The 17,336-nt window shown below is 39.7% G+C and overlaps 1 protein-coding gene and 1 pseudogene across 1 annotated transcript in view; both read right to left on the bottom strand.

Moving 5' to 3' along the window:
* Nucleotides 1-17,336, bottom strand: part of Camk4 (calcium/calmodulin dependent protein kinase IV) — a 265,408-nt gene that overhangs the window by 223,976 nt on the left and 24,096 nt on the right. The window lies entirely within an intron of this gene.
* Nucleotides 16,150-16,766, bottom strand: LOC105943647 (annotated as a pseudogene).

Below are 17,336 nucleotides of genomic sequence, written 5' to 3' on the forward strand. Positions count from 1 at the left end.
GCATAATTTTACTGGCTATTCTAATAGTGCTCAGTCTGGTTGCAGATTAGTTTCTCATTGATTTGATTAAATACCAGACATTTGAAGAAACACATAAGAAGCAAGTTAAGGAAGGAATGGTTTATTTTGGCTTGCAGTGTGAGTTGTAGTCCATCCTGGTCAGAAAGGTATGGCTGTAGAACCCTGAGGCAGTGGGTTCATTTGCTCCTTGTGGGGAAGCCAAAAGTGAAGAATGCTCATGGTCAGCTAGCTCGTTCCTCCTTACACCGTCCAGGACCCTGCCCACAGTTATAGTTGGCCTTCCCACCTCAATTAACCTAATCGCAGGCATGCCCAGTGGCTAACCCTAACCTTGATAATCCTTCATGGGTGATTTCATGTTCTGTCAACTTGTCAATCAATGTAGGCCATCACAGTAGGTTCAAAAACATTTTTTTTTTTAAATTAAAGCCACTTTGTTTCTGGAAAACAGCATTGTAAGCAGTCTTTTCCTGCTTTTGGCTCTTATATTCTTTCTGCCACCTCTTCCACAATGGCTCCTGAGTCTTGAAGGGTATGATAGAAATGTCTCAGTGCTGAACACTCCACTGTCACTTCTTCTTAGCACTCTGGTGAGATCTGGGTCATCCCAGTGGTCACCCCACCATCCGAAAAGAGAAACTTCTCGAGCTAAAACTGAAAGTAGCATTAATATTTGGGGCATAAATCTAAGTGTTCAGAGGTTAGTTTTTTGGACATCCATTTATCCAGGCAACAGTAGTAGTTTTCTCCCTAGGGCTCATGACCTCCCTCGCCACAAGCTTTTGTTTAATTCTTTTTTTTATTAGTTATGTATATAGTGGGTGTACAGCCATGAGGGTATCATCGTTAGCCTTCTCCCTGTCATCCACACCCCTGAAGATTGTGGGTGTTGCATTGTGGGGGTGGCCTTCAGTTATGGGGGAGACGCAATGTCTCTGTGCTAGATGACCCAACTTATGGCTCTAACAATATTTCCAACCCCTCTTCTGTGAATTTCTCTGAGCCATGTTGGGTTCATTTTAGGTCTATTTCAGTGACTAGATCTTGGGAGTCTCTGTGTCTCTGGAAGTCTGATTTGGCATGGGTTGAGTGTTCTCTGTGTCTGTCTCCTTTACCCTTGTTCTGGTACCAGGTTCACCGAGAAAGCATCTCTTGCTAATTGCCCCATTAATTCTATGGCTTCAGCTGGTGCCCAGGTGCAATGCGATGGGCCGATTCTTCTCTCCTCAGGTTCTGTGTCCATCTTAAGTGTCTTGCCTTTTCTTCCCTGTGAGGTGAGGTAAGGCGAGGTGAGGCAGACGTCATCTTATCCAGAAGTTGCCACCAGCTTTTGACTAGGTTTTCAGTACCAAGAATGAATTTCCTCCTTTAGAGTGGGCTTCTAGTACAATCAGAGAGCAGTTGGTTTCCCTCATAACAAACATGCTATCATTGCACCCCTTGGAGTAGTTGGCTTGTTTGTCTAGACATAAACCTTGAAGTGTCCCTTTCTGTTAAAACTGTTGATGTCGTCTCTCTTTCTAAAAGGCTGTGTACTGCACAGCTCTTTCCAGAATCCTAACATCTAGTCAACAGGGAATAGGATTCCAGCTCACCTCTATCAAAACAGAGGAGAGACTAATTGGGAAAAAGGGATGTAATGAAGGGGGGCTTGGGAGGGGGTATATTGCCCGTATTTATAAAACTTTTCAATAAGAAGTTAAAGGCATATTTCAGAATTAAAAATAAGCAGTTTTATTTAGGTATTATTGATATAATAATTGAATGTATTTAAAATGTAGAGGTTGATGTTTTCATTTGTGTGACCATGATGAAAGAACCACCAGAGTCAAGCTAATTCACATATCTGTTACTTCTATGTCCTTCCTCCTATTATATATATTAATGCATGTATGTGATCTTATTACTTTTCATTGTGAAATGTTATTATCATAAAGGAACTTCTTTTCTACTTAATACTTTAGATAAAAACATTCCAAAATGGATACAGGCCTTGGAGCTATCTAAGAATTACACAAATCTCAAGCTATGCATGTTAAAAAGAACCTAGTAAAACCCCTTAAGAAAATAAACCTCCACATTATGGTGTGATATTTATGTAAAATTGTTGCCTCCCAATCCAAGGATTAAAATGAGAGATATAGACTTTATTGTTCAGCCTCATTTGTCAAATGACAGGTAATTTAGAAAATAAGTTATTTGTATCTTTTCTAATTATTCCCTTATCATTAATGTAGTTCAAGGACACATGGTTATAGAACCAGATCTTATAGAAACAGGAAAAAATTGTGTTTTCCTTATCTTCCTTAGATAAAGTATATAGGATTCTTAGAGATGACACAGTTTATATTAATTTTTGTATCTCTCATTCCCATAAAGTTTAATATTTAACTAGTAAGAAGAGTCCCTATCTAACTGGAAACTGGTGTGTGTGTGTGTGTGTGTGTGTGTGTGTGTACGCACTTGTGCACATGCACATGCATACATATACCAGAGGACGATCTTAAGTATTGTTCTTAAGGAATGTCACTCATCTTTGTTGGGACTTTGATCTGAATCTTACCAATTAGACGAGACTGACTGGCCAGCAAGCCCTTGAACTCAGAGAAGACAACTATGTGTCATTGTGCCTGGCATTTCTACCCCGGTTCTGGAGATCAAACTTAAGTCCTCAGGCCTGTGAGGCAAGCTCTTTACTGACTGAGCCATCTATGCCCCTAGCTCTGCAAATGGAAATATTAAGACTAAGTACAATCTACGGAAATGCAACAATGATAAAAACTGAGTGCTTTCTTTCAGTGTAATTTTAACTGAAGAACAATAAAATAAGAAAACATGATCTTAGTTCAAATGGCCTAAAACTTTTCTCACTGAACTAATAATATTTATTGAAAGATCTTCAGACAACTTCTCTCCATCCATTGGAATTAGCATGGGTCTGTTGTAGATAAAGGAGAGTGGGAAAATGTGTACCACTTGAATTATCTTCCTCAGGACATATTGGTGGCCCACATACATGATTGCTCCAAGTCCACTGGGAAAGGGGCTCTTTTTTTCTTTTGAAGTAGGGTTTCACCCTAGCCCAGGCTGACCTGGAATTCACTATGTAGTCTCAGGGTGGTGGCCATGAACTCACAGCGATCCTCCTACCTCTGCCTCCCAAGTGCTGGAATTAAAAGTTTGTGCAAACACACCCAGCTGGGTGCACTTTTTTAAAAACAAAATTTCATTTCTTTATGTATGATCTAATTTCTTCAGTTTGAATTAAGATAAGAGATTCATTAAGAAATGCACTGCAGGGCTGAAGAGATGGCCTAGTGGTTAAGGTGTTTGCTTGTGAAGCCTAAGAATGCATGTTCAAATCTCCATGTCCCTCATAGCCAGACTCACAGTGACACAAGTGTGCAATGTTGCACATGTGCACAAGGAGGACACATGTATCTGGAGTTCCTTCATAGTAGCTGAAAGGCCCTGGTTGTCCATTCTCTCTGCCTCTTCATACCTACCTATCTCTCTCTCTCTCTCAAAAATAAATAATAAAAAGTAATTCATAGTACAAAGCTGAAAGTATTACAAAAGAACTTTTCACATTAGCAGTGTTCCCTGTGATGGTCATTTGAGGTATGAAAGTAGATTTTCATATATCATTTACATGCTGGCAGTTCTGGAAGTAGAATATTATAGAACTGGCGTGTTACAAAGTCATGCCAGTTGAAAAATCTATCAAAAGAGATATGGGTATTCCTGAAAGCTATCAATGAATTAAGCATAAACTAACCCCATTATAAGCCATTTACCAACAATATCAATTAAATTATAAATTTAATATCTATAAATCCTGTTAACATCATCATAAGTAATAGCTAGAAAGAATTTTGAGGCCTATAGAGATGGTTTAGCAGTTAAGAGGCTTGCTGGCAAAGCCGAAAGACATAGGTTTGACTCCTCATGACTCATGTAAGCCAGATGCCAAGGTGACATGCATCTGGAGTTTGTTTGCAGTGGCTGAAGGTTCTGGTATACCCATTCTCTCTATCTGCCTCTTTCCCTTGCTCTCTGTCCCACTCTTAAATAAATAATGAAAAAAAATATGTATTTTATTTACTTATATTCATTGTGCATGGTTTTCTTTGCCTTCTGTAAAAAAAAAAAAAAAAAAAAAAGTAGATAATTCAACTAAGTGTGAGAACAGCATGGATTAAAGGGAACAAGCCTTGTTATTTGAGAGAGTTTTTGATGGGTATAGCCACTCTTCTTGGCCAAGGGCCAGTGGGAGCTTCTCTCTGGAATCTAAGGTCTTCCTATCCATAGGATTTGACTTGGTTCTCAGTATCAGGTGTGACTTCTCTCCCACTGAGCAGGCTTCATATCCAACCAAGAGCCACTGACAATGCACATAGGCCGCGTGGCACTATTTCACAGCTGGTTGGTTTTGTAATTTACATGATCCTCTGCTCGTTCATGCTATTAGGAGCCATTATCCCCAGCAATTCATACCACACTGCATGTTTAAGAATGCACCACCCTTCGTAGGTAACGGTTTTCTGTGTTTCAGCATGAGCTCTGCAGCTCTACACACAGACCATGTGAAGCAGTCAACAATTGAGTCCTCACATAAGTCAGCTAAAAAAAACAAGATGAGTAACTTTGCAAGGTTTCCAAGACCTCTCCAAATAGGCCCATCCTTAGAAAGATTGTGGCTCCAGACTTACGGATAATTCCTAAAGCTACAGTAGATAAAATGGGACTCTGGCACCCTACATCAGTGACGATGCCTTGGCATCCCATAAGCCTCTCCTACCCAAATTGCCTTCTGTTATGCTCATGTGACTCAAGAAGTATGACAAGCATAAACTGTACAAAATGTATACAGATGCCTGAGTTTGGAATTGAAGTTATTATCCACGCTCTTTCAGCAAATCTTCTGAGCTCATTAGTAGCAGTAAGACATGAATGCAGGAGACCTGGTAAAAAACAACTCAGTGAACTCCAAGGTCATTGAATACCATGCAGTACCATTAAGTCACTTACTTATACAAGCTCATGAGGGCTGGAGAGATGGCTTTGCAGTTAGGGCGCTTGCTTGTGAAGCCTAAGGACTCAGGTTTGACTCCCCAGAACATATGTAAGCCAGATGCACAAGACGACGCATGAGTCTAGAGTTGGACTGTAGTGGCCGGATGCCCTGGCATGCCAATTCTCTCTCACACACACTAATAAAAAACACATGAACTTGGAAATCACAGGCTTCCTCACTGTACTTACATAACAGGAAACCTCCATTAGTGAATGCATATTGAAATTTCCTTTCCATTACAGCTCTCTATCACATGCTTACATATTTAGAATTGATATTTTAAAAGCATTTAAATAGATAGCAGAAACAGAAAAAAAATGAAGATCAAAGGGAAAGGATTAAGGAAAGGAATAAATATCAGAAGATTAAGAAAGAAATAAAAGTTCTCTCAAATTGAATCCTTGTGGTATTTTTTCATTTTAAAAGTATTTTATTTTTATTTATTTGACAGAGAAAGAGGGAGAGAAAATGGGTATGCTGCAAACGAACTCCAGACATGTGCACCCCCCATGTGCATCTGAGGAATCAAACCTGGGTCCTTTGGCTTTGCAGACAAATGCTTTAACTGCTAAGCCATCCCTCCACTCCCCTTGTGGTATTTTTTTAGCATTTCAAAACTAAGTTTGAAGAGAAGTTTTTAACTAACCCAGCCCTATTTTCCTTTCAATCTTGTAACACAATGGCCATGGTGAACACATGAGGCATGCCTTCTTCAGTAACAATACCCTTCTGTTACGATCTTGGACTTTTTTCCTGCAATTATAGCCTATGTACTTGTGGATTTCTGTTATTATCCTGGACACTCATTTAACAAGGCCTCTATAAAGAAGGAAAGAAACCCCCACATAAGGAAAATCATTTTTTAAAAGGTACCTTCTTGCCTATGAAATTAAGTGGTTTGAATCAGTGAAGGATGGACTGGATATAAAATGTAATCAGAATGGTACAACTAAAGAGCCCTTCCATGAATAGCAAAACAATCACTTTCTGAGAGCATAATATTAACAAAAATAGATAATATAAAATACAGTTACAAATGTCAGCTTTCTTAAGATACAGAATTGCCCTCATGCTTTAAACTAAAGTTGCACAGAATGTTGTAGCAAATAATACCCAGTGATTACAAAAAAAAAAAAATCAGCAGGAATCTGGACAAAAGCCAAATACCTTGAAGGTCTAAGGAACATTAGGGAAAAATAGTAGAAAGCTTAAGGGTAGGTCTCAGAGTTAGTCATTGCCTGGCAGAACGGATGGAAGCTAAGTGAGGTCTGTACAGAACATAAAGGTGGCAGTTAATGAGAAACAGAAGAGATAAGTGAACACAGATGGCAAAATGGAATCCAGCTGAGATTAAGAAGGATGGAATTGAAACAGCTGAGCACAAGGGTGCATGCCTTTAATCCCTGCACTCAGGAGGCAGAGGTAGGAGAATTGCAATGAGTTCGAAGACAGCCTGGGACTACAGAGTGAGTTCCAGGTCAACCTGGACTACATTGTGACCCTACCACAAAAACAAAAACTAGAGCTGGAGAGATGGCTTAGCCATTAAGGTGTTTGCCTGCAAGGCCAATAGACTTCAGTTCAATTCCCCAGGACCCATGTAAACCAGATGCAGAAGGGGAAGCATGTGTCTGGAGTTCATTTTCAGTGGCTAGAGGCTTTGGTGTGCCCATTCTCTCTTCTATCTCTCTCTCTGCTTGCAAATAAATAAATAAAAATACTTAAAAAAAAAAAAAGAATAGTTACCTCAAAGTGCCCAGGTTGAATCTTCCAATATTATTTTTAGCCCATAATTAAAAACAAATCCGATATTTAAGTAAAAACCCTGTGAAGAAAATCTGCCTTCTTTAAAGAACTGCACCAATGCCTTCAACGGGTAGAGTCCAGTGACAGGCCTCCCCCACAGCTCTTGGCGGATGCCTCTCCAAAATGCAGAAGCACTCAAACCACCTTTGTGAAGTCCTGACTGTCATGTTTATGTGCATGACCAATGCTCCTGAGTTAATTTCATTATATCTCAGACATTTTTCTCTGGGACACAGTAAATTCAACATGGAATTTGTGTCAGAAGTGGCAAGATGACAGTTTTAAGAGTCCAAGTTTTAGAGCAAGATAATCAGGTAATTCCTGTCAGATCCTTCCTGCCTGTGTACCAGTCATGTAGATCACTGCTCTGCCCAGGCCTCTTCCTCAGACACCTTGCAGGTCACTGTGAGAACTGAGGACAATTAAAACAACATGCTCAGATTCTGAAATATACCTGTGAAGTGTCAGCAAGTATTGCTTGCAATTTTTTTCTTAAGGTTTTCAAGGTAGGGTCTCACCCTAGAACAGGTTGACCTAGAATTCAGTCTGTAGTCTCAGGGTGACCTTGAACTCAAGGCGATCCTCCTACCTGTGCCTCCCAAGTGCTGGGATTAAAGGCACACACCACCATGCCTAGCTTTGCTTATAATTTTGAATACTCAAAAGTATACATGAAATGTTTACACATTTTATATGGTAATCCATAAAAGCATATTTTAAAAGTAACCAATTGAATATACTCAATTCATGCAATATTAATCTTGAAATTCTAAAATAAAAATGTTTGGGAAGATAAAAAAAAATGAATGACAGCCAAAAAAAACATGTAGACAAATACAAACAGAAACAAACATAATATGAGTAATGACCATCTTTGGATCATAGTATTTTAAGTGATTTTTATTGACTCACTTTTTGTTTTGTTTTGATTTGGTATGAGAATTTTGGTTTTTCGAGGTAGGGTCTTGCTGTAGCTCAGGCTGACCAGGAATTCACTATGTAGATATGAGATATTCCTACCTCTGCCTCCCGAGTGCTAGGATTAAAGGTATGTGCCACCACACTCGGCTCTATTGACTCACTTTTTTTTTTTTAATTTTTATTTATTTATTTATTTGAGAGCGACAGACTCAGAGGGAAAGACAGATAGAGGGAGGGAGAGAATGGGCACACCAGGGCTTCCAGCCACTGCAAACGAACTCCAGACGCGTGCGCCCCCTTGTGCATCTGGCTAACGTGGGACCTGGGGAACCGAGCCTCGAACCGGGGTCCTTAGGCTTCACAGGCCAGCGCTTAACTGCTAAGCCATCTCTCCAGCCCTATTGACTCACTTTTATTGATGTATCATTTCCAAATTTTCTGCCCTCAAAAAGAATTTATTTTATCTAAATAAATGTTTTTAGATACTTAATACATTTTGTTAATATATTTAAGGAAGTTATATTTAAATTAAACACTGACATATTTATAAATCGTACTTTACATAAAAGAGGATAATATTTAGGTTATTAACCTTATAATCTGGGAATGTTTCTAAGGCTAGCTACTTTCAGTTTTTAGGTTATTGTCTCAAGTAGAACAGAAAATTTTGTACTCATTTCTGTTCTTAGAAACTTTTAAGTGTTATGTGGTTGGGCTTTATCCCAACTCACTCATCAAAGACATCCTTAAGGCCTAGATTTCATGCATAAAGAAAAAAGCAATAAGAAACTAATCTGTCCACTTTTATGATGATACATGCGAACTGGCACTTAAATAATCTACTTGAATTCAGCTAAACTGGCTATTTGGAAAAAAAAAAAAAAAGTACCTTGGTCTCTGTGCTGTGTGACTCGGCTAACCTTCCAGCTGCTGGTGGGTTCCTCCTTTGCTTGGCTCAGTTGGGCCCAGTTTGGCCGAGCTGAGAAGACAGCCCCCTAACCCTTACTCTCCATGTGGGATCTTTACCTCCTCGAGCTCCCCACATGGCAGAAACTACTTGAACTTTCTTTTCTCTCTTTTCTTTCCATGGTTTTCTCAGGCTCTCCAACGTGGGATCTCTAGCCATGGGGGTGCCTTTCCTTGGCTCTGTATCTGTGTTTCCCTTAATAAACATCATAATTTAATAATTATCCTTCTTAGAAAAAAAGTCTCTTGGGTTCAACTAGTATCTTTCTGAATAAATCAACTTAAATTTTTTTTTTTCAAAAGCCATTTTATATAGTTACACCATCTATACCAACAGATTAAGATTGGGGAGGGGGGCTGCAAAAGGAAGCAGCAGTGAAGGGATTAGACAGAGACCCAAGAAACAGCTCAGGGACCTACAAAAGACAATCACACAAGTTTTTCATGTTCCATCCCCTTTTGAGTAAGTACATCTATGCACAATGCAACTTGATTCCTGCCTACAGTCTCTGGCCAGGACTCTAGGCTACTCTTGACTCTAGACCACATGACATCACTAATGGCACAGGAGAGTGAACCACAGCTCTGTTTGATCTAATAATATGCCATCACAACAATAAGACATGTAACCAGAGTCCAGAGGAAATAGCTGCGTTTGGTACTCAAGGCATGACATATTACCAAGCTCCACTAAGGGCATAGCAAGATACTAGTCACTGGGAGCAAGGTAAACAAATTGAACCCACCTTCAGGAACTAAACCTATCTTACTGTTCAAGTTGACCTGTTTTCTCTAACTTTAAATATTTTCTTGTTATAGTCTATCACATTAAAAAATAATAATAATAAGATGAGGTGTAAGATGCCCAGAGTATAGATCCTCTTCCATCTTACAGGCTGGTTCCTTAGAGTGAGATAATCTCTAAAGATCAGCAAACACTTGAAAGCTATAACAATTTAGTTTCTCCCAAAGAAAAGTGTTCATTCTAAGCAAATATAAATATCATTAATATGAGACTTAATAATAATTTATTTACCTAAAAATGCTTCTCAGTCAGCATTTTTTAAATTTTTACTTCATGAAGACACAAAGTGTGTTCCTCAAAGGGCTATAATTTAACAGAGAGGAAGTCCTTATTCTCAGCTACAGTTTAGTCTGATGCCTTATAAAATATATTCAGCAGTGAAACACCAGTATAGAGAGATATTCTTCAGAGAAGACAAAAAAATGTCACTGATCAACACAGTTTGAGAAATGGTTAAAAGTCACAATGTGGTTGAGCACATTAAAGACAGAAAAATACCAGAGCAACGTTTTCCAAAACCTTTCTCAATTTTTTTGAACCTCACTACCCTTCTTACACCTCACAGGTATTAACAGCTGAGGCAGTTAGTTGGCATATAAACTTTGTTTGCTTCAATAGCACAACATTCAATTAAACAGTAACCCTGATGTTACTGAGAGGGTACTTTGTAAAAATAGTTAAGATCCTCTATAGCAAGATGGTAGTAAAGTAAGAGAGATTGGGTTGGAGGGATTGCTTAGCGGTTAAGGCATTTGCCTGCAAAGCCAAAGGACCCACGTTCGATTCCCTAGCCAGATGTACAAAGGGGCGCACACATTTGGAGTTCGTTTTCAGTGGCTGGAAGCCCTGGCATGCCCATTCTCTCTCTCTCTCTTTCTCTCTGCCTCCCTCTTTTTATGTCAAATAAATAAATAAATAAAAATTTAAAAAATAAAGTAAAAGAGATCATGTTCCATTGTCTGAGTAGGCATTGGCCAATCATTCAAATGGCAATAAAAGCAGGGATGAACTTTTTCTGAGGAAGAAAGACCACAGCATCAGTGGCTGCTCAAGGTCTTCCTGACTGCTACCTGCCATACAAAATTCAGGCTTTCCCTCCTTCGTAACTTTCCAGTTCCTAGAAATAAGTAAATTCATTTACTTATAAATATGGAATGATATTTATAATAATACACTCATAAGTTAAAATGTAAATTGTATTAATAAACTTAAAATATTTATAAATATTAAATATAGGATAATATTTATTATACATGACAAGCATTAATAAATATAAATAAATGAATTAGTATGTATGTGTATATACATTTTGTATGTATATATATATACATATATATATATCACTTAAGATATTATCATATGTATGTATATACATATATGAATATGAAATTGGTTGTTTTTCTCTGATAGAACTTGGAATCAAACCATTTTGTTTTTTCACCAATTATCAACAAGAAAATCCTATCTTCCACAGCACACGAGGAGCCATATGACCAAACTTCACTTGATGTGTGGGCTATAATAAGCAGTATTGGCTGCTGCTAGCCTCTTTTCCTCCAGTTCCCACACTCAAATGCACACAAGTCAGGATTGCCTAAGTCCTAAAAGAAGACCCTGCCTGGCAAGAAACTGAACACTGTTATCTGATCTCTTTCTCTGGAATTTGTTCTGGTGTGTCAGTCATAGCACAGACACCTCCCTGGCCAAGATAATGGATGAAACTCCCTGTTGTCCCAGACAGTGATGGTTGACTGGCAGTGTTAGGGCCTAATGGCTTTATTTTACTACCATCAGGGAAGCTGGCATAAAGGAAAAGGCCACACACTCAGAAGAGCAAAGCTGAACTACACAGAAGTAAATCTGTGGCCTGCACCAAACACCCACAGAGCCCAAGCAACCTGTTTTTCAGTTACACAAGCCACAGACCTACACCATGGAGTAAGATGACCCAAGCTGGGTTTCAGTCCATAGTTGTAAAATCACTTTGCATCCTAACTGATCAAAGGTATCACAGAAGAGCAAAGTCTGAAAGCCCTTTCATAGGGGTTGATAGACTGGGCATGGCAGTAGAAGGAGGAAACAAGAAGTTTGTTGAATCAAGTGGTCAACAGAGGTCGCATGGCCCAGTTGTTCTGCATATGTGTGTGAAGGTGTTGGTGCAGAAAAGACCAAGTACCACTGTTCCTTAAATGCCTTTGAGAATGTGATGATCACTCTGTTTATTCTCCTCAATAAATACTTCCATACATAAAGTTTAGCTTCCCATGCCAAGAGTTTTACGCCATCACACAACAGAGGCACAGAAGTCTAAAACTCATGGCAAAGACATTGTGACAGAAAGTTTTTCAGTGTGATGTCTATTATAAACAGATACAGAAGAACAACAACAAAAGGATGATTTGGCTAAACACAGTCATGTATGGGAACCATCCACCCCTGAAGCCAAAAACTTTGTTCACATAATCATGATGGGCCCACCCAACAGAGGTGTGTGTGAGTCACTCTCACATGAGTAATCGTCCATGACATACAGCATTCCGTGGGACAAGCACAGCCATCTTAGCCCCTGCAAGGTAAGCTGGCATTGGTCAGCAGAAGATATACAGGCAATTAAATATGTGAGAAGTTAGGTCAGAGAACCTGGGAGGTGAGAGTCAGAGAACTCAACTTTAAGTTATAAAGCTTCTAACAAGGTCAAAGGGATCAAAGGAGAAGCTGAGGGAAATAAGGACCTGGCTGGCTGTGTTGTCTGAGCAAGGAGACCAAAAGAAGAAGAAATTAACGCCATCATATGTATCAGTCCCCACATTCTTTAGCACAAACCTGGACATAGGCAAATGAACAAAAGAAAAATGATATTGTTGCCATGTTTCTTCCTGTTGGTAATTAAAATTTCTTCTATTTCCACAAATAATAGATATCAGCTAAAGTAGTGAAAAATCTTTATTTCCCAACCAATTGTCATAGTTAGTCAAATTAATGGGCCAGGGAAGAAAAAGTATACCATATATATATATATATATTTTTTTTTTTCTCCAGACCAGGTGCTGGCAGCCTTAATGAACTTAAGAATAAATATAAATATTTCTCTTATAAACAATACAGTTGGGGAACTAATGCTATCTCCAACTATAAGAAAATAAACCTGGTTTCCTGACTTGTGCAAACCCCACAAAAGTATTAGCTGCATGTGATTCTGTATGGCAATAGTGATGAATGGATTACTTCCTGCAAATACTGTAGTAATGCTAACTGTATGTGATTCTGTAATACAATATTGATTAACAGATCACTTCATGTAAATATTGTAGTAATGCTGAAATCAATCCATCTGCTCAGATATTCAGTTTTCCAGGAGCCAAGAGGAACAACCAACAGGGGATCTATTTCCTGGAATATTTTAATGTAGACAGGTTTTTTTTTTTTTTGGACTGGGTATATACTTTACTGATTTTGTCAATAAGTTGCATAAAATTAGTATTTCAACCCCAAATAATTTATAGACTGTACAAAATACAGGATGCTGAATAAGTAAGGATATGATTTCAACATATTTGAGGGAATGGACCCTTTCCAGTGTGAAAACTGGCCAAAACTGGGGGAAAAAAGTCAAATGTAAAGTGCCATCCAATGTGTAGTGATTTTTGTCATATTTTAGTGAAGATGGCATCTTCTGCCTTCTCCAAAAATGAACACAACCCACAAGAGAGAAAACAGTGCAAATCTTAACATCAGAATCTGTGGCAGCTTCTTACAGATAAGAAATCTTGTATTCTGGAATAATTTAGGAAAGCTGTAGGAGGAAAAGACAGGAATGGCTTACGTCCTGGTTTCTGAAAATGGTGCTTGTGAGGGAAGGAAACACAGCAGGGTCCATGTGTGAAAGACTGAGGTTCTAGCTTCACCTCTGCTACTGCTTGGCTCTGGAGTGTTGAGAAAGATGCTTGACCTCGGTGCTTCAACGCCTTCCCCTACGTGACAAAGCCCTGGACTTGGGCAGGGGGACGGTGTCTAAGGCGCTACACAACTACCGAGTTCCCAAGAACAGGAAGGCAGAGTCTAGAGAACTGTGAAGATGTTCAGGACGTCAGTCTGCCATGTGGATACAGACACAAGATCCAGTCACGGGTTTTTCAGCAACTTTACAATGGGAGGCTCAACACCCTTGTAGCTATGTCCTTTCTGAGCACAGAAGAAAACTACTGTGGACATCTCTCCCACACATTTGCCTTAATCTTGCCTTATTGTCTCTGACAGGGGAATATGTCATCACGCCCAAAAGTCCAAGAAATGTTCCAGTTAACTCTGTCATGGTATCACCTAAAACCTCAACGTTATTTCTTTTTAAATCTTCCACTTATGACAGAGATTCTCTTCTTGATAAACTTCGATCAGGGTAAAGCAACATGGGAGGAAACTTCTTTGTTAGATATAGATTTCACAAAAGCCATGCTAGCTCAGTCTTCCAAAGACCTCACCTGGATACCTCTTCATCATCTTCAATGTTCCCCACCCCACACCCAGGTAATATCGGAGTACTAGGACAGCAAGAATCCTGTTGGGCTGGCTTAGTCACAATCCCTCTTATCCCTATATTCCCTCTCAAGAACTTTCCACCCACTGACCCTGCTCCTTGAGTCTACATCCTTCCTTGCTCATATTGCATTTGGAATTGAGGGAAGTATCTGCCTTCTCCACTGCAAGACCCAAAGAGTGCTCTTCATCCTTACTCAGCGGTCCCAAGCAAAGTGTCTGCCTTACCATGCTTTAACAAGCACCATTAAGTAGTTATTTTTCATTTGTCATTAAAATGCACTAGAAACTGTGGAGGATCATAGGAATTAAAAACATCATCAACAAATCTAAAAGTAGAGGTAGCAGACAGTAGAGGCAGAGGGTAAGGATGCCTGCTTGAGTCAGGTATGGCTTTCCTGAGATGACAGTACATGTTCCACTCTGAGGAAGGAAAAGGTGTGTGTGCATGCATGCATGTATACATGTATGCATGCGTGTGTGTGTGTGTGTGTGTGTGTGTACGTGTGTGTTTAGCCTGGGGAATGAACAATGGTGCATGTACACTCTCACATGCGTGTGTGTATGTCTGTGGTTAGCCCGGGGAATGGACAATGGTGCAGGTACACTCTCACTTGTGTGTGCGTGTGTGTGTGTGTGTGTGTGTGTGTGTGTGTGTGTGTGTGTGTAGCCCGGGGAATGGACAATTGTCGGGAGCCATTTTGGCTGGACTTGTATCCATAGCTCTGGGCTTCTGGCAGCAAGACATTAGCAAAACTATAGCAGCCTACCTGTAAGCAAGATTATGTATATTCAGCCATTTGGCTGGTCTTTTGTACTGAGAAGTGATTGAAATGCAAAAACTCTGTGACAGGAGGGTTTTTTGATAGAAACTTGTAAAGCTCATAAAATCTTTGTCCATGGAAAAACTGTTTGTAAAAAGATATAAAAAGGGATGCTGGGAAATAAACCGTGTCTTCAGTCCTGGCTTGAGGCCTTGCTTCTGCCCTGGACTGGGATCCATGCTTTCAGTCTTTCTTCTGTCTTTCCTAATCCTCACTCCCCATCAGGCTCAAACCCTTTCAGCCGGCAAGCTCGGGCAGACAATGGTGCAGGTACACTCTCACATGCGTGTGTGTGCATGCATGTGTGTGTGTTTAGCCTGGGGAATGGACAATGGTGCAGGTACACTCTCATGTGCTATAGCAAAACATATCCTGAATACGAAAGAAGAGCTGGCAGAGCCGGAGCCAAGGTGAGGACGCAGGTGTGACTTGAGAGAGCTGGAAAAGCAGGAGGAGCTCTTCTGAAGACTGTTGTCCGTAATAAGAAGCCCCACATCCTGAATGGGACCAAAGATGTGAAAAAAATCTTAAGCAGGGAAGCGAATAATCAAAATAGCCTCAGGAAGATCATCTTACAAGCAGAGTGAACAGTGGACGGGAGGAAAAACCTGAAATACCAAGTGTCATAATCTAGCAAAGAGCTCCAAGTAACCTGAACTAAAAGGATCAGTGAATATACAGAAAAGGAAACTGACTTAAAATACATTTGAAACCAGACGTGGTGGTTCATACCTATAATCCTAGCACTTGGGAAGCCAAGATAAGAGGATCACCTTGAATTTAAGGCCACTGTAGGGTACCGAGTCAGTTCCAGGTCAACCTGGACTATAATGAGACCCTGACCAAAACAAACAAACAAACAAACAAAAAAACTATATTTGAGATGGAAATCATGCCTATTGGCATTTATTGAGTATTTACAATAAATGAATTCATTGAATGCCCATAATAATTTTATGAGATTATAATTTTGTGAGGCTCAAAGAATAAAAGATTTGCCCAGTGCTATAAACCTAGTACCTGGGAGAATATGTGTTATTAGTGGTGATGAAGGAGAAATTCAGAAAAAGTCTGATGATTCTAGACTGGGAATCAAAGTCGATGAAGAAGTGACATTAACTGACATGAGATACACAAGCAAAAGAAGCAGTGTAAGATCTATGTAATATACTGCTTCTGGTGTGAGGAAGGCGGAGTTAGGGATTTTTGTATAAAACAAAATTTGTTGATCTTTTGGGGAAATCTGATGTGTTATCACTGCATGATAGTTGAGCCATTAATGTGGTGGCTTTGTCAACATTAGCTGATTCATTGTGATGGTTCTCCAGAGGAATGAACTCTTTCTGCAGGGGTTCAAGAGAAAGGCCTTTTGAGAAGGTTGCAAGCTCCTTCTGAATGTCTATAAAAGCTCTATTCATTTTGTTAATCTTCTCCTCATTCACAATGTTTATCTTCTTGAGATTAATGGTAACTTGTTTTGCTTTGTTTTTAGCCTTTTTTTTTAATTTTTTTTGCTTATTTTTATTTATTTATTTGAGAGCAACAGAGACAGAAAGAGGCAGAGAAAGAAAGAGAGAGAGAATGGGCGTGCCAGGGCCTCCAGTCACTGCAAACGAACTCCAGATGTGTGCGCCCCCTTGTGCATCTGGCTAAACGTGGGTCCTGGGGAATCAAGCCTCGAACCGGGGTCCTTAGCTTCACAGGCAAGCACTTAACCACTAAGCCATCTCTCCAGCCCTTGTGTGTGTGTTTTTTAACTGGCTATATGAAATACGTTTCTGGACTTTTGCCCTCCTAATTTGTTCTTGGCCATTGTGGTCTCACCAGACTTCCGGTACCACAAGGACTGCTCAGAGTTAGTTTTGATAGCCTGCATCAAGGGTTCCTGACCTTCCAATGAAGAGCTATAGCACACCAAATTAAACAAGGGCTGGGCTACTCCAGCTCTAACTTATGCTTCCACAAGACACACAGACAACAAAAATTATGACCAAATTTGAAACACCCATATTAAGACAAAAGAGACTTTCTGACTTCATACCCTCTCTGTAAAACAGCATCTTCAATATGTCCCATTGTTAAAATAGAGATTTCAGGGCAGATTTTTCTTTATTTTTATTTATTTATTTATTTGACAGAGAGGCATACACACACACACACACACACACACACACACACACACGCATACGGAGAGGGGGAGGAGAATGGGCAGGCCAGGGCCTCTAGCCACAGCAAATGAACTCCAGACACATGTACTACCTTGTACATCTGGCTATGTGGGTCTTAGGGAATTGAACCTGAGTCCTTTGGCTTTGCAAGAAAGTACCTTAACCATCAAGCCATCACTCCAGCCCCAGGGGCAGCTTTTCTTACCAAAACAAAA

The sequence above is a fragment of the Jaculus jaculus genome, chromosome 13, assembly GCF_020740685.1.
Source record: "Jaculus jaculus isolate mJacJac1 chromosome 13, mJacJac1.mat.Y.cur, whole genome shotgun sequence".
NCBI classification, from domain to species: domain Eukaryota; kingdom Metazoa; phylum Chordata; class Mammalia; order Rodentia; family Dipodidae; genus Jaculus; species Jaculus jaculus.